This window comes from Lonchura striata, chromosome 3 (assembly GCF_050655825.1).
Source record: "Lonchura striata isolate lonStrDom1 chromosome 3, ASM5065582v1, whole genome shotgun sequence".
In the NCBI taxonomy this organism is placed as follows: Eukaryota; Metazoa; Chordata; class Aves; order Passeriformes; family Estrildidae; genus Lonchura; species Lonchura striata.
In genome coordinates, this window is record NC_140705.1 from 104,222,631 (window position 1) to 104,241,595 (window position 18,965).

The window sequence follows — 18,965 nt, forward strand, 5'->3', positions numbered from 1 at the left end:
CCTTCACATGTTGCACATAGGCATATTTACACCACTGTTTCCTAGCAAGTCTTGACTTCTCATTGACCTCATTTTGTCTCCCTTTTTTTTTTTTTAATTTTATTTTGGATAAAGAGTCCTTTCTCCTCCATCATGCATTCCAAGTTATTTTCTAGTATCCTGCAGTATTTTCTACCTTGCCTCTTGTTATAGAGCCAATTGTGATTATGATTTGGTGCACATAAACAACTTATTTTCTGTGTAAATTAGTTAAACTGGTTTCTGGTGCCTAAAGAAAAGCTCATTCTAACATGCAGGGGGAAAGAGGCAAAGAGCCTTGAAAAGCAGGCAGACATCAGAGACAAGCAAGACAAATGGCCCTGATTTTGTTCACAAGCTGTATGGGATTTGAGGGAAGGCAAATTAACTCTCTCCTCATTTAGTTAAAGGTTCTCAGTGATGGCAACAGGAGTGTTTTTCTCATCAAATGAGGAATGAGTGAAAACGTAAGATGATTTGGAACTGAACATATTTGCAGTTATTTATGGTTTTGGCTAGCAAGATATTTCAACATTCACTATCATTTGCCCTACAAGCTTAAATAATGAATTATTTAAGGTAGAGAAAATATTTTTCATTCCATTAATGCAGTTCATATTACAATGTGATGCTGATCATGACTGTGGCTTGTACATTGCACAGATGCAAAATAAGGGATTTTCTTCTGGGGCTTTCTTCTTTTTTTTTTCCTTCAAAAAGCAAATTATGTGTTGGGAAGTGCGTGCACACGCACAAGAGTCTGGGCACTGAAAGACATTAGCTTGCAAAACCAGTAAGTTTCCCCCGTGGCTTGTGAGTTAAGAACTGCTTTTCATTTTTGCTATTTCTTTAGAAATTGGAATTTCCAGCTTAACATGTGCTAAACTCTACAACATGCAAAATACATCCTGTGTCAGCGAGGAACTAAGTCCCCGGGTAGTTGTTAATACAGGAACCATGAAAAAAGGTGAGCTTTTTGATCTTATATTAGGCCTGGAAAAGTTTTTCACATATGAATTGCCCTAGCATTACCTTCTGCATGAGTGTTTATCCTGTAGAAGGCTTTAGGAAGGTTAAAGAAAATTATGCAAACCCTTGCTTTGTGGGTTACTTGTAGATAAACCAATCCCAAAGCTAGTGTTAGATGAATTTTTTTTAGAAGTAGCAACAACATAGGAGTATGGTGTCCAAAAAATTAGCTTTCCTCATTGGAAGGACACTAGATTACTCTGTTTTAACTGTATTTTTATTATTCTAATCCTCCTTTACAACTGGTCCTCTTTGGAGGTAGGTTGTGCATGAGGAACATTCTCCTCTTGATCCAACATTCAGCTCACTTTTTGTGACATACTGCAGACCCACCACAGATAAAACAAGAAAAGGTGTTCCCACATTCTTGTGGCACCATATGCTAGAGTTTTGATTATATTTTCATGGTTAAACTGATTCAGGGCCAAGATCAAACTGTCTCCCAGACACCCCTACGAGCCAAGCAAAGATTGTGAGGTTTTTACTTGTTTTTAACACTTCTTTAGATGCCGTGGTGCCATCTGTTCCCAAGGCCCTCCTGGAACTCTACTTAGGAAATCTGAGGGGGTCTGGAGTGTGGCAGTGCCCTTGACATGGTTGTAGCAGATGATGACTTGCTGCAGTTAAAGCATTTGGTAGAACGTGCTGGGAAGGTGCTGTATATTGAGAAATGCTCCAAGGCACAAATTGTGCTACTTTTTCAGCTCTGTAACTTTTGAGGGGGTTGCAGCAGCTCTGTGTGACAGTATGGTCATGTATATAAGTGTGTAAGCTTGTTTAGATCTAGATCCAGCATTTTGTTCCATTCTGTGAGCAGACCCTAAGTTTAGCACTGTTTTAGTTGAGGCATTTTATTTGTTTGTTTTCATTTTTTTAATTGATTTATATTTCAACTGAAGTGGAAACAGTTTAGCAAACCCAGACCCTTGCAAACAGATTGTGCTGACTATGAGGATAAGTTTGTGGGCTGAGTTTTGTATCTGCTGAAACTATAGAAAAATCAGTGTGAACTGCAAGCTAAGATGATGCTGTTGCTCAATTTGCTTTAACTGAAAGTGTCTGCAAAAGATCAGACTAATTAAGGCTTCCTCTGAGGGCCTAAAAAATGCACATTCTTATTAAAATACCCTTGAGCTTTTAATTATTTTCAGGTGGAAATGCAATAAAGGATTGTGCCTGGATTTTCCTGTCTGAAACCAGGTGGGTGCCTCAGAGACCTGGCTGGCAAAAGTGCAGCTGGTTCTAGAGGACAGAAACAAGAGCTAAAGCAGAAGCTGGGGCACAGCCTGAACCTCCAAATATTTACCTCGTCTCTTCTTGAAGGAGATGCTTCACTTTGTGTAAAAAAAATCCCAACTTCTGCAGACTCTACCAGCCTGTCTTGGTGGCCCTTTTTGTTGCACTCCATCCAGTGTCCTGGGGAACCCATAGATAGACAAGCACACCCAATGAACATTTAAATTCTTTCAGCAAAGAATGTATTTCTATCACCCCTATGCATTTCTATTTCATTTGTGTCCATATAATGTGGCTTGCAGTATTTTTTTTCAGCTCTGAAGTATAGATTTATTAGGAATACAAACAAAACTATTTGTCAACACTTATTTGGGTTCAATGCCTGAGAAAAAAACCCCCAAAAATCTGCTCTTCTTTGATCTGTGTAATCAAATGTGATTTAGGCACAAAAAATTCCTGTAGGGGAATGCTATGCTGATCCTTCAAGTGTCATTTCCAGCTGGAAATGACAACAATCATGAATAGCTGTCAATGCACAATGTGGGGTTTTTTCTCTGTGGTTCAGTTCCGAGCCTCTCACTAGTCTGGGACCTATGCAGGTCTAATCACCTTATTTTATAAATTTGTGAGGTTCAGAAAACATACAGGTCATCTTTTTGAGGTGATAAAACATAGTTTGCATAAACCCCCCATAATCTTTAATAATAATCTTGATTATTCTGACACTTTGCAAATATATATTTATATTTTTTTGGCACTTCAGAGATATCAAAGTGATATTGAACTAATGAAAATTTATTGAAGTTCTAACAAAATATAAGGAAGTGGACTTCTATTTTGATGGACTCTGATCTCTTCTAAAACATAAAAGAAAATCTCTAGATTTTTAATGTGCTTTACATACATTCTCACAGAAAAGGTACAAATATGAAAAGGAAGAATTCCAGTCAGTTGGGGAGATCTGATTTTAGTGGTGTTTGTTTAGGCTGAAAAACAAATCTGAGGTTATCAATGATGGGAGACTGACATGGCAGTGAACACTCTAAGCCTGGAGTGCCCAGAGCTGGGCAGCTCAAACACGTGGCTGGAGAGCAGCTCTGCATCTCCAGTGTTTACAGAATTCAGTCAAAATTCAACACTTCTCTTTCATGAAACCTCAAAAGGCTTGATACTTCTGATCAGAGATGAATCCTTCTGTGACATTACCTGATCTTGATGACACAAGAACTGGAGCACCTCTCCTCACCTCACAGGCTGAGACTCTTGGGGTTGTTCAGCCTGGAGAAAAGACTCTGAGGACACCTTACAGCACCTTCCAGTGCCTAAATGGGGCTACAAGAGAGCTGGAGAGGGACTTTCTATAAGGCCATGTAGTGATAGGACCAGGGGAATGGCTTCAAACTGGACTAGAGTAGGTTTAGATATAGAGAAGGGTGGTGAGGCACTGGAACAGGTTGCCCATAGAAATGGTGCATGCCTGTCCCTGGTTCAAGATCAGGCTGGATGAATCTTTGAACAGCTGGGTCTAGTGGAAGGTGTTCCTGACCATGCCAGGGGGCTTGGATCTAGATGATCTTTAAGGTTCCTCCCAACCCAAACCATTCTATGATTGTATCTTTTAGAGGGCTGCATTTTAAACATTATTAGTATTTTCAGGCTTCTAGAAACTGAGGCTATATTTGCCTGTCTTAGCTGATCTCAGCTGATGAAATACAAACATAAAACAACCAATGAAAATAACTTGTTCGACATGGATTATTCTTGAAATTAACTTTCATACTAGCTGTATTTGAGAGTTTTATAGTATCTGCTAAGAGCTGACATTCAGCAACTAGCCCAAATTATGACCAACCATAAGTATTTAATGGTGTGGCTTCTGTGCTTGTCTTGAGTGAGATTAAACCTGTATTTTATGGCAAATTTGCCAGCTCTTCAGCTCTAGAAAGTTTTTCTAATTTTCATGTGATAAGATGGAGAAAATCCTTTGTTTTCTTCAAGTGTGAATCCAATTTTATTCCTTCAGGACTACTAGAAAAATACTCCAGGCCAGAGTGCTTGTCCTGCATGTAGAATCCAGTCAGGGCTTGTAGCATCAAATATGTGTCTCCTGAGCCACAAACTCCAAAGTCCATCAGGCAAACTGCCCTGCTTTTGCTACCAGCTGAGTGGTGCAGGCAAACATTTTATGTCATGAATTACTACACTGATATGTAAATCTGACAGAGTTGGCCAAAAAAATCAGGAGACTGTAGCTTCCATAGGCTTTCCTGAGTGCCTGCTGGTACTGGAGATAGACATCAGCATTAAAATTCAGGATCCTGTAGCTCTCTCTGGGTGCAAATTTCTGCCAGGATTAGCAAGTTACTGTGATCTTTTGGATTCTTGGAAATGGTTTTAGGAATGACCAAGAATAAATATGCATGGGGGTCTGAAGCCCTGCAAATAAAGGCCTGCATGGAGGTGTGTGCTTGAACTGAATGCAGATGGGTGTTTCTTGATGGCTCTGCAGACATACCTGGGTTCTGGTTGATGCATGATTTTGTCTCTCAGAGGCTGCTGAAACTGACACTTATTTGTAATAAGGCTGCTTATTTTCACATGTAAGCAGACTCTCAGCACAAATAAAACCACTGAGGTAGGAAAGAATCAGAGAAAGACCAGATGTAGAATTGCACTAAACTAGGTGTCCTGATTTTAGCTGGGACAATTTTGTTCTTAGAAGCTGGTACGTTGCTGTGTTTTGGATTTAGTATGAGAATAATGTTGATAAAACACTGATGTTTTGGTTCTTGCTGAGTAGTGCTTGGCCTGTGTCAAGGGCTTTTCAGTTTCCCATGCTCTGCCCGTGCAGAGGTGCACAAGAAGCTGGGAGGGAACACAGCCAGGACAGCTGATCTGAGTCTGTTTGAGCTGAGCAAAGGGATATTCCACACCACACAAAATCATGCCCAGTATCTAAACTGGGGGGAATTGGGTGCACAACTGTCCTGCGCATCACTTGCTTGTCTTGGGGATGAATTCTCTCCCTCTCTCTGTCTCCTGTCATTGCAATGATTCATGTTGTTTTTGTTGTTATGAATAGGAGCTTATTTTACTTTATTTCGATAATTTAGTTGTTCTTTTACCTTGTTTAACTTTTGTTCCCCCAATTCTCCTTTGCATCCTACATGGGGGTGAGGAGATGTGAGAGAGCAGCTGTGTGGTACTTAGTTGCTATCTGTGCTTACACTACAACACAAAGTTACAGAAGAAACCCATTCTTTTAGTCAGGAAGTTCAGACAGCTGATGCCTCTGGTCTTCAGAGAAGTTGAATTATGATTATTATTATTCTGGTCTTTGATTTATTGCATAACCCTTTGCATTTCAAGGTAGCATGTTGCCTTTTAATCTAGCAGAGAAATAAAATCATTCTGGCCTACCTGTTGATCTGGAGATTACAGTGATGAAATACATTAAGACATTTTAGTATATGTTCCTGGCCTCTGAAGAAAATGGCAAGTAGAATTTAAGAAATTGATAAAACTGGAAACTACAAAAACATTTAAATAATAATATACAGTAAATCAACATTCTTGGGTTTTTTTTCCCAAGTCTGTAGGAAAAAACTGAGTGCTGTTAGGCCTTATCAGAGGATAAAATAGTGCTGACAGTAGACATGTGTGGGTGAAATCAGAGCTGAGGCAGAGAAGTCAGATATAAAACCTGCAGATTTTGTCTGTTGTTTTATCTTCTACTGCTTTGTTATGCCGATAAAAGAAGCACCCTGTATTGGGGGGGAGGATGATATCAGTGTTTTCAGAAACATAGCCTTTAAGGTTAAATATCAGCAGAACACTAATCCAAGACATTATTATTCCTTTCAGACTTGAAATAATTTAACAGTCCTGACTCTACGGAATGCCACAGTAACAGAGAGCTAGAGCAGGAATTTGGCCTATAAAAATGCAGAACATAAAAACATCAGCATTCGGAGTAAGCAGTTCACAGGGTTATTATGAAGGCTTTAGTTCCCCCCCCCCCGTAAGGGAAAACAGCTAAGTTTTTAAGAGGAAATAGAGGCAAATGTATTTTTGAATTAATTATTTAACTTAAAAAATTGCTCTAAGTGGGAAGAGATATGTCTTCATACTTTTATAATAATTTATATTCAATTGGTTTTAATAAAGCATTTTTTGGCTATGGTCCGTTGTTTTCAAGTCTTCTGGCTAACTAGGTAATACTTACTAAAAGGAAAATGGTTAAGCCTGAGACAAATGCAGATAAAATCCATTACTAATGTGCTAAATGACATTTGGCATCAGACAGACTATTCTACAGATTAGAGAAAAAACCCGTATATTTTAGATTAAAAAAGAAATATTGTTTGCACCCCTGGGAGGACTTCACTGAGCAACCTGATAATTAAAAGAGTGCAGAATTTTTGATTTCTGTTTGATAGTCATTTTAACCTGTCTGCTCACTTCAAAGTAAATCTGCAAGCAGGTGTCAATAGGTGAGCATGGACTGACAGCCAGCAGCTGCTGAAATGCCACCAGCTACTCTCTAAAGCTAACAGAGCCTGTCACATCCTGACTGTGAACTGAAGTGAAAATGGCTGCACAGGGAAAATATTTTTCATCAGAGTGAACATTTTCCAGTAACCTTATGATGAGACCTCCAAAGAAATAAATACTAAAGCCTGCATGAAGGACAGGCGTTTGTTTCGTGATGTGAGATCTGCTTCCCCAGTGATGTGAGTAGGCTGCTCCTCCCAGTGAAAACAGGGTCTTTAAAGCTCTCTTTGAAAGCTCTGCTGTGCAGCCAGGGAAGCGACGTGCCATGGGTTATAATAAAACCTGCCCCCATCCCCCCCACCTGGAGTATGGTCAGCATGGCAGATTTTTTTTTTTTTTAATTAAATCAATCTGGATAGTTCAGGCACTTGAACTATGTATTTGCTAGATAAACATTTGTGATGGATTAGAACACAAAGTATTTTATTTCTTGTTATTTCTCGCAGTGCTGTTTGTTGTTTTACTGCTCTGACAAAAAAGCGTGCTCCGTGGGAAGGCATGCCTTGCATTTATGCTGACTGCACCCAGGAACCCTCCCTGGCTCCAGTGTTTACCTCGCACCCAAATACAGCACATCCAGATTTGAACTCTTGTCACTTGGATTCTGCTGAAAAGAAAAAAAACAAGGGGCTTGGGCCTGCTCGTGCTCAGAGCTTTGGCTTATTTAGGCTTTCGAGCTGTGTGCAGTTTGTTTTCTGGAAAGTGTTGTCAGGTTGTCTCAGTTCTAAAAAGTGGAAGAGGACACACATTATGCACTTTGTCTACTTTGCAGTTTGAGAATTGTCACCCGTGCTTGCTGGTCCTTTTTTTCTCTTGATCTGCTTTGTCTTGAGTTTTCTTATGGCTTTGCTTGAGTTTTGGTTTCTGATCTGCTGGTGCAAGAAGCAGAAAATATCCATGCAGCAGGCTTACCATGAAGGGATGCACTTTTCCACATGATGGACAATGTCATAGTGGCACTCGTTACTGTGGGATGTTGTAGAAGTCTAACATCCAAATGGGTTCAAAAGGTTGCAGAGGGTATGTCCACTTGGGGTGATTATATGCAGAAACTTGATGTCACCTTGTCTCAGATGTTTCTATATCTATATACTTTCAGAAGTAAGAAAGAATCTTTTGATATGTGCTGGTTTTGGAATGCTTTTCTGAACATCTATTGTTTGTCACTGAAAGAGACAAAATAAAGGGCTGGGATGACTCTCTGATCTGTCCCAGTATGCCCCTTACCACGGCATAAGTAGTAAGAACTACAGGAGTGCCTACCTATTTTCAATGTCTCTTTTCCTAATAATTCCCTGTGGTCTGCATGGGATAGTTTCTAACCAAACATGCTGCCCTCTGTAAATGCTCTCCATTAAGTGCTCAGTTCCTGGGTCAAAGCTCAAGATTTATGTGTAAAGGTACCCAATGTCAGCAAGAGCAGGGCTGCTTCAAGAGAGAGAATGATTTGGGAGCCAAGGGTGACACAAGAGGGCAGTCCCAAAAGATCAGGGGATGTGGATGGGCTGCTCTTAGGGTCTATTAACAGTTGCAGTCACAGAAAGGTAAGCAAAATAAATCCAGAGTCCATGCCAGTCGGGGGCAACAGGAGATGGGACTGGACACAATGTAGGGCTTGAGGTTAATCCAGGAAATCCAGTCAGCAAGTCAGGACAGTGAAGGACAAGGTGTGGGTGCACCTGCAGCACAGTTTTGGGGCCTGAGCTCAAACAAACCATGAGAAGTTGGCTGGGAGGAAGATAAAGGTGAAAGTAGTAATAATAAAGGTCAACTGGGGGCCTAAGGTTGTTCACGGATTTAGTTCTTGGTGTCAGGTAGTGTATTGGTTTTAGGTTTATTATATTTTTTAATTGTCAGTAAGTTACTAATATAAGTAGAGGTGACACATGAATCTCTGATAAGGTTTAGTGAAATAGATCACAAACTGAGTAAAAATTTCAGGAGGTATGCAAAACTTTGGAAAGAGAAACAGGAGAATCCAAGCTCCCTGTGCTGTTTTAGCAGACCAAGTTACTAGTGTCTCACTAATCAATAAAAGTTAACAGACATTGTTAGGATAACAGGCAGAAGGAAGTCTGTAGAAAACAAATAAATTTACTCTCTGGGAATTTGAAGTCAACGACTGTAGCAATAATAGGCAAACGCTAACTATTAAAAAACTGGAAAAAATAAACCAATGAAAATTATAATCAATGCAGAGGGAATGTGTTAAGCCAAGTTTTACCCTTATCTGCAGTCAATGGGTTTTCAGGAATATGCATTAGCATAAATCAGAGTAAATTTGGCTTGTGTTTCAAAGAGAGAACACTACTGCATATTTTGAAATAAATTTTAACACTCCACTTACCACCTAATAGAATAAGATTAACTTCTTTGTAATGAACAGAATGTTTTATACGTCTGCAGTAAAGCAAAAATAAGCTTCTGTCAGGTCCACTCGATGATTATTGATTTTAAAAATTTGTTTTTAAAAACTCATTTGCAAATTTCTGCCAATTTCAGAGTCATGGTAACTGTGTAACTGCTTGGATTTAAATCTTGATTGATTATATCATCTTTACTGTATGCAGACCCTCTAAAGTCTTGTTATTTATAAAAATGAATTTGGCTCTGTAAGATGTAGAATTGTCCTGCAGAGGGAGATTGTGGTTTAGGGGATTTAGATACAAGATTTGGGACCATTCTCTGGCCAGGCTGGCCTAAAAGCAGGCTGCTGCTTCACCAATACCTAAGATAAAATGCCTTGAATATAGTAGTGCTATAGAAACATAGAACTGTGTTTCTGACATTTGCCCAGAAAATCTAAAACTCTTCTGCAATGGAAATGCTGCAAATCCTGAGTTCACTTTTTTTTTTTTTAAATTGACTGTTTATTTTTATAGGAATTGATATGATGCTTTTCAGTCACTTAGGAATGTTGTGTTTTCTATGCAAGGGTATAATAGCAAGCCTTCAGATAAAATGAATTCTGAGAATGAGCTAAGAATGAGGCATCTTTCTGGCAGAGAAACTGGTCTTCTCATGAATAATACTAAGCAGTGTCCTTTCTTGAGTGCTTTAAAGTTAATTTACAATTTTTCTGTTATTTTTTTCTTTATAATATGCAATTTAATCCTGACTTTTCATGATGCTCAGGCAAAAATGCAGATACCATATCACCAGTATAATGAAGGAAATCAGAAAAATTAGAGTTTAATCATGATATGCATCTCTCACATGATATATAGAATAATAGGAAACCAACCATAAATTGATGTAGAGTAGGAATTAACTGCCAATTCAAAGTCCTTGCCCCAGTGCAGACATGAGGTTTAGCTCCATTACTGCAGACTGAGCAGAGAGGATGAAAAGGCAGATAGAAGCTGAGAATTACCTTCTTTATTTTTGGAAGCAGTGATGGAGGAAATGGGAATATAAATTAGTTTTATCAGTATTAGTGTATCAAAATTTATATCTTTGCCTTAAATATATGGCATATCCAATAGTATTGGAGAAAGCCAGTTAGCTTGTCTTGCTTGCTCAATCTAGTTTCTCAGAAGATATGAATAATAGTTCAAATATATAGTTTATGAAGATGCCCTGATGCAATTTTCTTGTTTCACATAAACATCCTCCAATTTCCTGTGCCACTTTAATTCTAAAACACTATATTTCAAATAATTTTCCTATACTTTTGATAATATCATGATCAAGATTGACAGATGAGATGTACTGACTGGCAAAGACAAGTGTGGAAAAAAAACCCACAGCTGGTATCACACACCAACCCTATTGCAGACTTTCCATCTTGTATGAATAATAACAATTAATGATTATCTATGCCAAGCAAAAGCAAATATTGTCAGTTTATATAACAATCCAAATTCCTGATGATTTACATGACTCCAAATTTTTTGCATCTATAGCTGTTCTTTCTTCCTCTTTGTTATCCACATGCAGTTTCTCTTTTCCTCCATCTTTCTAATATGCCCAAGTAAACTATCCAAATGGAAAGTGATACCTTTTGTCTAATAGAAAAATAGGCATTCAAAGTTTTCTTTGAGAATTTATACACTGAAAATTGAATGGTAACACTTTAGTGGAGCAAGGAAGAAAAAGCTATTTCATAAGGCATGTATTTTATGATAAAATTGAAAATTTTGAGAATTTTTGTGGTGGGTGAAGAAAAGGAGAAAAGGGGTTCTTTTATTCAATGCCAAGTTGTGTGGTTACATCTGAATTTTCCCTACCCCAAATTTTTTGTGGAGTTTCTTTAGTGTCATCCCAAAACCACAGCCCCTAGTGATGCTGTGGGTGTGATGGAATAACAATTTAGATGCACCCACACCACACTAAGCTCCTCCCTCACCTCCACAACCAGGACACTGAGTGACTTAGAACTCAACACATAAAAATACATAATAGGCATCAATATTCTCACTACATTTCTTTAGGACCATGTGCTGAAATATCTCTGAAGACCTGTTCTCCATTACCAGGGGTTTGAAATGAGCTAAAGCTGTGAACACCTGATTCCCTCACCCTCAGGTTGAACCATCACCTTTGAGCTCGGTATTTGGGTCCCCGTGTGGTTCATTAAGAAAATTAGGCAACAAAACCATTATTTTTAAAAAGCCAGGATGCTTAACGACCACCTAAACTAATGAAAAGAAACAGCTTAATTAAAATGTATCTTCCATCACTTAGAATACCACTTGCCAATCAGGAAATGACTGGTCCTTCTGCTTTTCATTACTGATATATGCTAATATTGCCTCCCTTTTTGTTTTATATATGCAGATCCATTATTGACCCTTCTTTTCCACCCCATTTACTGGTTTTGTCACCACAACCTCACTTCTCCAGAAAGGTATAAAACCAAGGGGGAACACCCAGTCACAAGTCTGACCTGCATTGTGATTTGACATTTCATCAATGATTTGGCTGAGTGTAGTGATCTTTACAAAGCTTAGTGGCTGCTGCTTTTATCTCTCCTTGGTTATCTTCTTTTTATCTCCTTGGTTAAAAGGCTGCATGTGGGCTCACCAGGAGAAATATTTTAGTTCTAAAGAAAGCTCCCTGAAGTGACTAAATGAAGCATGTTCCTTGTGGGCACCATGGTTTTGGGAAATTTTGTAGCTGTTTAAGTGAAGCATGTTCCTCACTTAATGGGGAAATTTTGATTGCAGCTAAACAATGCCAGATACCGTTTTATTCAGAAATGTGCATTTTAACAATTTCTATAACAATGTTTTTCTTTCAAATAAGCAAATAGTTTGTTTCAAGCTCTGTGTATTATTTAAACTCCAAACATATTGAACTGTTAGATCTGGTCCTTTGCATCTTCTACTTCACGGCAGAATAACTAAGCCTTGCCAAGAACTCACAAGCAAGAACTGAGGTCTGAGCAGAGAGCTGGGGGTTTGAATAGCTCTGACCCTGACCATGAGGGCATCAAAGGCAGCACCAGCAAACAAGAGGATAGTGGCAGAGCACTGCTAATTTAATCTCAGAAATATGTCTTTTATATTAGTCAGTCTTTATGTTAAAAAAAGAAGAAAAAAGAATCAGAACTGAGGGAGTAATACTTTCTTTAATAAAGGTGTCCTCATGGTGGGAAAGAGAACAGCAGAAGATTGTCATCTCCTTGTTTGCCTTGATGCTTGCTACAAAGAACTTGTCTATTCTCTCCTACACATATTTAGAAAGAAGAAACCCTTTTCAAGAATATATTTTTATAGTCTCAAGTCTATAACTTTGCTAAAAACCTTTTGGATCTCTGTACAGCTTCATCCCAAACTTTCTTTCTCCAACAATTCTTCTCCAAATGTGTAACACTGAGACATCTGTGGCATTTTCTGCTGACAATAATTACAATAAATTACACAAAAACTTCTGCATAAAGCCTTTATTTCTGATGGTGATCAAATGTTGGCAGCTCAATCTCAGATTTGTGTATTTAAATCAGCCTTGAAAGAGTAATTTCATTACTAACATTAAGCCTTGGAACAGATTTGAAAAAAGAATAGCACTTCAGTGTGTGGAAGACGCCAGCAATTTGATTCTGTTTCATTATCCATGGGATAAAGTAAAAGAATGGTCCTTTGAGTAGGGTCTAATGCCTAATGAATAACCAGATGGGAGCTTGAAGGTTGTTTTCTTCATGAGGGGTTTCTACATTCTGTGCCTTGATTTAGACACACAGTGATCATCTGGTACCATGGGACTCTTAAAAGTATGACTCTCTGTGTGTCTGAAAGTAAAACTCTTAGGTGTTAAGGATATTTTAAGGCCAGATATCTGCAACAACAGGACCAGAATGATTCTGGGTCAGACATCCAGGTGGACTGGAGACTGTAGGACAGTAACTCCAACTTTGTCTAAAATTTGCTTCAGGCCCTGTTTAGACACCTACCTCTCCTTTTTTAAGATCTGATTTTGATACTTTTTGCTTACTTTCCACACTAGTGAAATAAATGTAACAGTGATTCTTTTCTACATCTATTTCATAGTATAAATTCTTTAATGTAATTTTGTATTTGTACAACCTTAGGTTTCAGTGGTAGGCTGCAGATGTACTTCTGGTATATTAATATGCTATAAAGCAGCAGTACATAAAATGAGAATAATTAACATTTTCCACCAAGTATTAAATTTAATCTAAATTAAATACATTTTTAACAATGAATTACTATTTCACCTTATCCATATTTTAATATAAGTATGAAATATTAGCATCCCCAAGCAAAGCAGCTCCTGTAATTTAAGCCACTCCAGGAGAAAAAAAAAAACCTGCTTAAATATTCTTTGAGGGTAACTTCCTAGATTAAAAATATACAGTTATAATTTATTTATAGCGTTGTGCATTAAATGAAATATATTGTTAATGAAAGCAAACACCACTGCTTTTATAAGCACCATTTCTTTTCCTGTTAGAACTTGCTCCTGTGGTCCATGGCTGAGTATTTCAGGGTGACACTCTGTCAAAGCACAGGGTCAGGATTAAGGCTAGGAGAGAGAGCAAACCTACAGCCCCAAGTGGTGCTGGATTACACAGGGGCGACAAAGGATGCTGTGGACTGCAAAAACTATGCTTTTCAGACAGCTTGTTGGCATAGACCATAATGCTGTTCTTTGGCTAAGGCTTGGTCAAAGCCTTGTTTTTGAGTAAATAATTGGGTAGCTGCAAAGCCAAGAGCTTCAGGGGGTGTAGGGCTGGAAGGAGCCTGGCAAAGGAGAGCACAGGCTCCTGTAAGAGCTCTTCCCTGAAACTGGCTTCTGTTTGTCACTGCTGTGGGTCTTGGGGTCAGGCTGTCCAGGACACAGACTGAGCACTTCAGGGGGCAGCTGGGGGCTGCTGAAAGATAAAGAAGCTTCAAGGTTTGCTTACTGAGGACTTGTTTGTGCCCTAAGTGTGGCCTTGGCAAAGCCTCTGACACAGGCTAGAGCTTGGGCTGCTGTTGTGGCTGGGGTGCAGGGATGTTCCAGATTTGCTGTTGGAGCTGGGCTGCAATAGGGGCTGCCAAGGAATGTTTAGGTGACAGAAGGATTTCTTCCTCAGGAGCTGTTCATGTAGACCATGGCTGGGTGTTTTGAGATAAGGATGTTTGTTAGGGTTTAGAGTTAGAACAAGGACAAAGCCGAGTTTCAGGTAGTGTGGGGCTATCAGAGTTTCCCCCATAATTCTAATGCAGCATTGCTGGGCTATAGTAAATGTCTGCAATATGCATCTACTAGGAGAGTGCTTAAAATAGTAATTATTTGAGTTGGTAGGGAAATGTAGAAATTTGGTATTATATGGGGTTGGTTAGTTGGTATTTTTTTGTGTTTTTATCTTTTCTGTTTTGGTTAGGTTTGGTTTGGTATTTTTCTGTGTTTTTATCTTTTCTGTTTTGGTTAGGTTTGGTTTCCTGGGGGTAGGTATTTTTGTTGTGGTTTCTTTTGTTGTTTGGGTTTTGGTTTTTTTTGAAAATACCTAAGTATTCCAATAGTTGAAAACATATTTTTCAATTTTTGTTTTTATAGAGGTAGAAGACTCTAGAGGAGGAAAAAAAATATAGATATTGTAAAACAGGATCTTTCTTTCTGGAACTAGAATATTAAATAATGAAACCTATAGTAAAATGTGACCAAAGGCCCTTTGATTTTCATAACTTAGGTGCATAAGTGCATAACTTCTGTGGTGTTCAGCATCTATACAGTTGAAAATTTTCTAAAAATATTTTCAAAATAAAATATGAAGTCTTAAGTTGCACCAATATAGTTCTGTGTGTGGAATCAGGGGGAAGAAAAGTGATAGTAAATAAAAACTTCAAAAATTATTGAAGAGCCTGTCACTTCTCAATTTGTATAAAGTGGTCTTTAGAGAAACATGCACTACAGTAATATTCCTTAATTTCATCCTTTTCCATCTTGTCTAAAGACAAGTAAATTGCTGGAAATTATAGACAAGGACTTTGCAATGTAAGTACTGATGACACATTTTGTAGGTCTAGAAGTGTATTTCTTTTTTAAAATCTCCTGTCCAGAGTATTTTATTAGGATTTGGGTCCCCTGTAAGATGATAAAAACATCAGTTCACCTGTCTGCATTTCTCGTGACAATACATGATGTCTAATGCATGAAATAAGAGTTTAGCCTTCAGTATGGGCTTGGCCACCAGAGGCACATAAAGGCTGTGGAGTGGCTGGTGTAGCTAATTCACCCTGTGGGACAAGAGGCAGCATGGCCAGAGATACAATTTTTTGATTCTCTATCTTTTCCCAAGTGTAACCACCACCCCCACCCTACTCAGAATAAATAGACAAGGATTCCAGTCTACCCTAAGTGAACAGTTCAGGGACAAGTCCTTAATCTGTGCTCTTGTATCTAAACATAGAGTCCTGTTTTGACATTCTGAAACTTCTGGGTGAGACCTGATGACCAAAATTAGCTTCAGCTCATGTGCTTTTCCTGAATGTCAAGAAAGAAAGACGAAGGAAAGAAGAGGCAGGATTAATGACATTTTTCATTTGTTATAATTCATTGCCTGGGAGAAACTTATCAAGAAAAGTATTTAATGCATTTTTCAGAGACAGCAAAGGCTTGCAAAGAGCATGTCCTCTTGGCTACAATTCCCTCTCAGCTCCCCTTCTCTCCTTCCTGAAGCCCAGAGGCAAGTAAAACACTTGTAAATAACAAATTCACACAGTGTGAATCCACCCTCTTCAGTAATGCCAGCAATCCTTCGTTATTTTCTAAGGATGTATCTTATCAAAATAGCTGGTATATGTTTAAATTCTACCAGAATTTTTACAGACCAGCACATTGTGGAGAGAAAAGTGGGAGCACCTTTTTGCACACTGACAGGGTGTGTTGTCAGCTGACATTTGGGCAACTTAACCTATGACCAGCTATGGACACAGACACAAATTGCTTTATCCCCAAGCCAAAACAGACTTTGTCTTCTATTATTAAAAGACATGTCTGTGTAGACATAGCAAACAGGTTTCAAAGGAATATAAGCTGAAGCCAAGGAGATTCCCAGGCTTGTGCTGCTATCTGGTGGAGTTGGCTACCCCAAGCTGGCAGACTGGAAGCAAGTGCAGTACCCAGTGCAATAGGTATGCTCATTCCTGCTATCCCAAAGGCAGAATCCATCACAACAGGCATAATATCATGATAGATGATGTCTGATCCTTGGTTATGTGTGTAGTGGTCAGCAGCCTTGAGGGTGAAATGTGAGCTTTGAATCAGAAGCATAGATTTTCCTTCTTGCCTTGGTGTGATTTATAAGAAAAAAATTCCTGAAGCATTCAGATAATCTTTAGTGAGTAGGGGACTCCAAAGCCACATCAGAAATCTAATCTTTCCTGCCTCCTTCCATTCCTCTCAGTCTAGCACTTATCTCCCTGTGCAGCTGTGCACTAATCCCTGTTCCTCACTGGCCAGCACAGATGTGATTTTTGTGTGTGTGGTGGCTTTTAGGTGTGCTGCCCATGGCAGATCCTGGTCTGGCTGGCTGTAAATCCCTGCTGTGCCCCTAGGTTTGGTGTTTCCTCTCTTCAGACTTTTTCATTTCACAGTGAAAAAAAATTTCTGTTGTAGCAAGCAGGTGTCCCTTCACTACAGCTGTGGGAGAAAAGAAGGCAATAAAGAGTTTTGGAAGATCATTTCTGTGCCAGTGTACTCAAAAACACTAAGAATCACTTGGAACTGGGAAAGGAAGGATTGAAGAGTCGGGATCTAAAATAACATCTAGCAGATACTCTGAGAAGCAAGGAGGACATGGGCTGTCACTCAGAAGATCAGGCAGCAAAAAGGCATCTTGCCTTGATGATACAAAAGCCAGATGGCTTCTCATGAATGTCATACATATTACTTAAACTCAGCTTCTTCAGCTGATGAACTGCTTTAATACAGAGCAGCCAGTCTAATGATATTTTTGAGGATGAAAGTGTGATAAAAATTATGAGCAAGCAAACTCCTAGATTGGTTCAAATTATTTATAACTTTTCACAGTCTAAGCTTCTGTCAAGTTTAGTTTCATTGCTTCTAAAAATGATATTCTAGACTGGAGTACTAAAATGGGGAAAGCTGCCAGGGGAGGAGAAATTTCTGCTATCCAGTTCCCTATTCTTTTCTAAATAAGTTTTATTTATTCTGCTGGAGCTCAGGTCATTTCATTTTGAGGGTCTGTGGCATGCATTTGTTATGATACTGAAAACACCTCATATATTATGAAAAACTCCCTCTAGAGTTCCCAAATATCTTGAATAATGTTTTTTTTTTGTTATGAATCTTCACTCACACTGAAAAGCTCATGGTAAATTCATAAAAAACTGTTTTCCATTTTCCAAATTTATGTAGATATAAATCTAATAAGAGCCACAATAAAAAAGAAACATTACTTTCATTTTATTAATTGAGATATTTGGAGAGTATGTTGTCATGTTTTGGGTTGTGAATTCACAATTTACGCTACATTCCATGAGATCTTTTGGTGGAATGGCTATTTTAACAGGAAAAAGCTCAGACAGAAACTCGAGACCCAGAAATGAGAGAGAAATTGTTAAAAATAGTCAATGATTGACAACCATTGACAGTCTTGTAGGCTCAGGCAGATATCTTCTTGTAAAAATATTGACTTTTTGGATGGACAGATGAATATATGAAAATAAGAGCTATTTCTGAACGTGCTAAAGTCACCAAAAGCAGTCCCATGACTTCAGTATCTGCTGAAGCAGCGCATGGTTGAGGCACTTCAGTATAGACACACCATTTCATTCTTCTACTTGAAACAGGCATTTGTGCCTCTTCTTTCTCCTTCCTTAGCATTCTGCAGCTTCCTTATTGCAACAGTGGTTTCATCTTGCTGGAAAACAATTACTAAAGGTATCAAAGTTAGATCAAATATTAATGTATGCTCTTCATTGTATTTATAGGGATATTCTTACTTTGCTTAGAATGAATAAATGTTTTACTCTGTATCCCCTTTTGAATGAACATTTTTATAATGTAACTTGTTGAGGAATCTGGCTCCAAAATAAATATGAATGCATATATGTTTGATTTGGAGATTTGAACCAGTTAACTCATTTAGGAGCTAGTGGTTTTGAATGTAAAAATTAAATATCAGGTGTTTTAAACTCCATCTATTATTTCTTATTAGAGCTTTTATTTATAGACTTTTATAGAAGTATTGCTTATGCTTTTATGCAAAGATATCCCTTTAAGAGGTAATCCTTCATTTGCCTGTGTAATTGGAAAGGAAAATGTTTGCTAGCAAAAGAGTCATTACTTTGGTTCTTAATTTCCTGTTTATGTTTGAATTGATAGGTGTTTCCTCATTACCATCAAGAAAGAAGTTGATCATCTATGAATAACTCATTTACACTGTAATCACAAAGCTGCAGTAGATTGCAACTCATGATTCAAAAATCAAAAGGTACCCATAGGTCTCAGCAAATTGGATGGTCCAAATCTTGCCCATAAATTCAAGCCAGAATGAACCAAAGAGCAACACAGCAATCTGTGTAGGATAAATAAAACTTGGCTGGGTATTCAATACTGGGTAAGTTATTTATTACTGTAGTATTATTGTTTCATTTTGTAATCTCATTATTTCCTACCAGAATTCACTGAGAGAAGTCTTTAAAAATATATTTAGT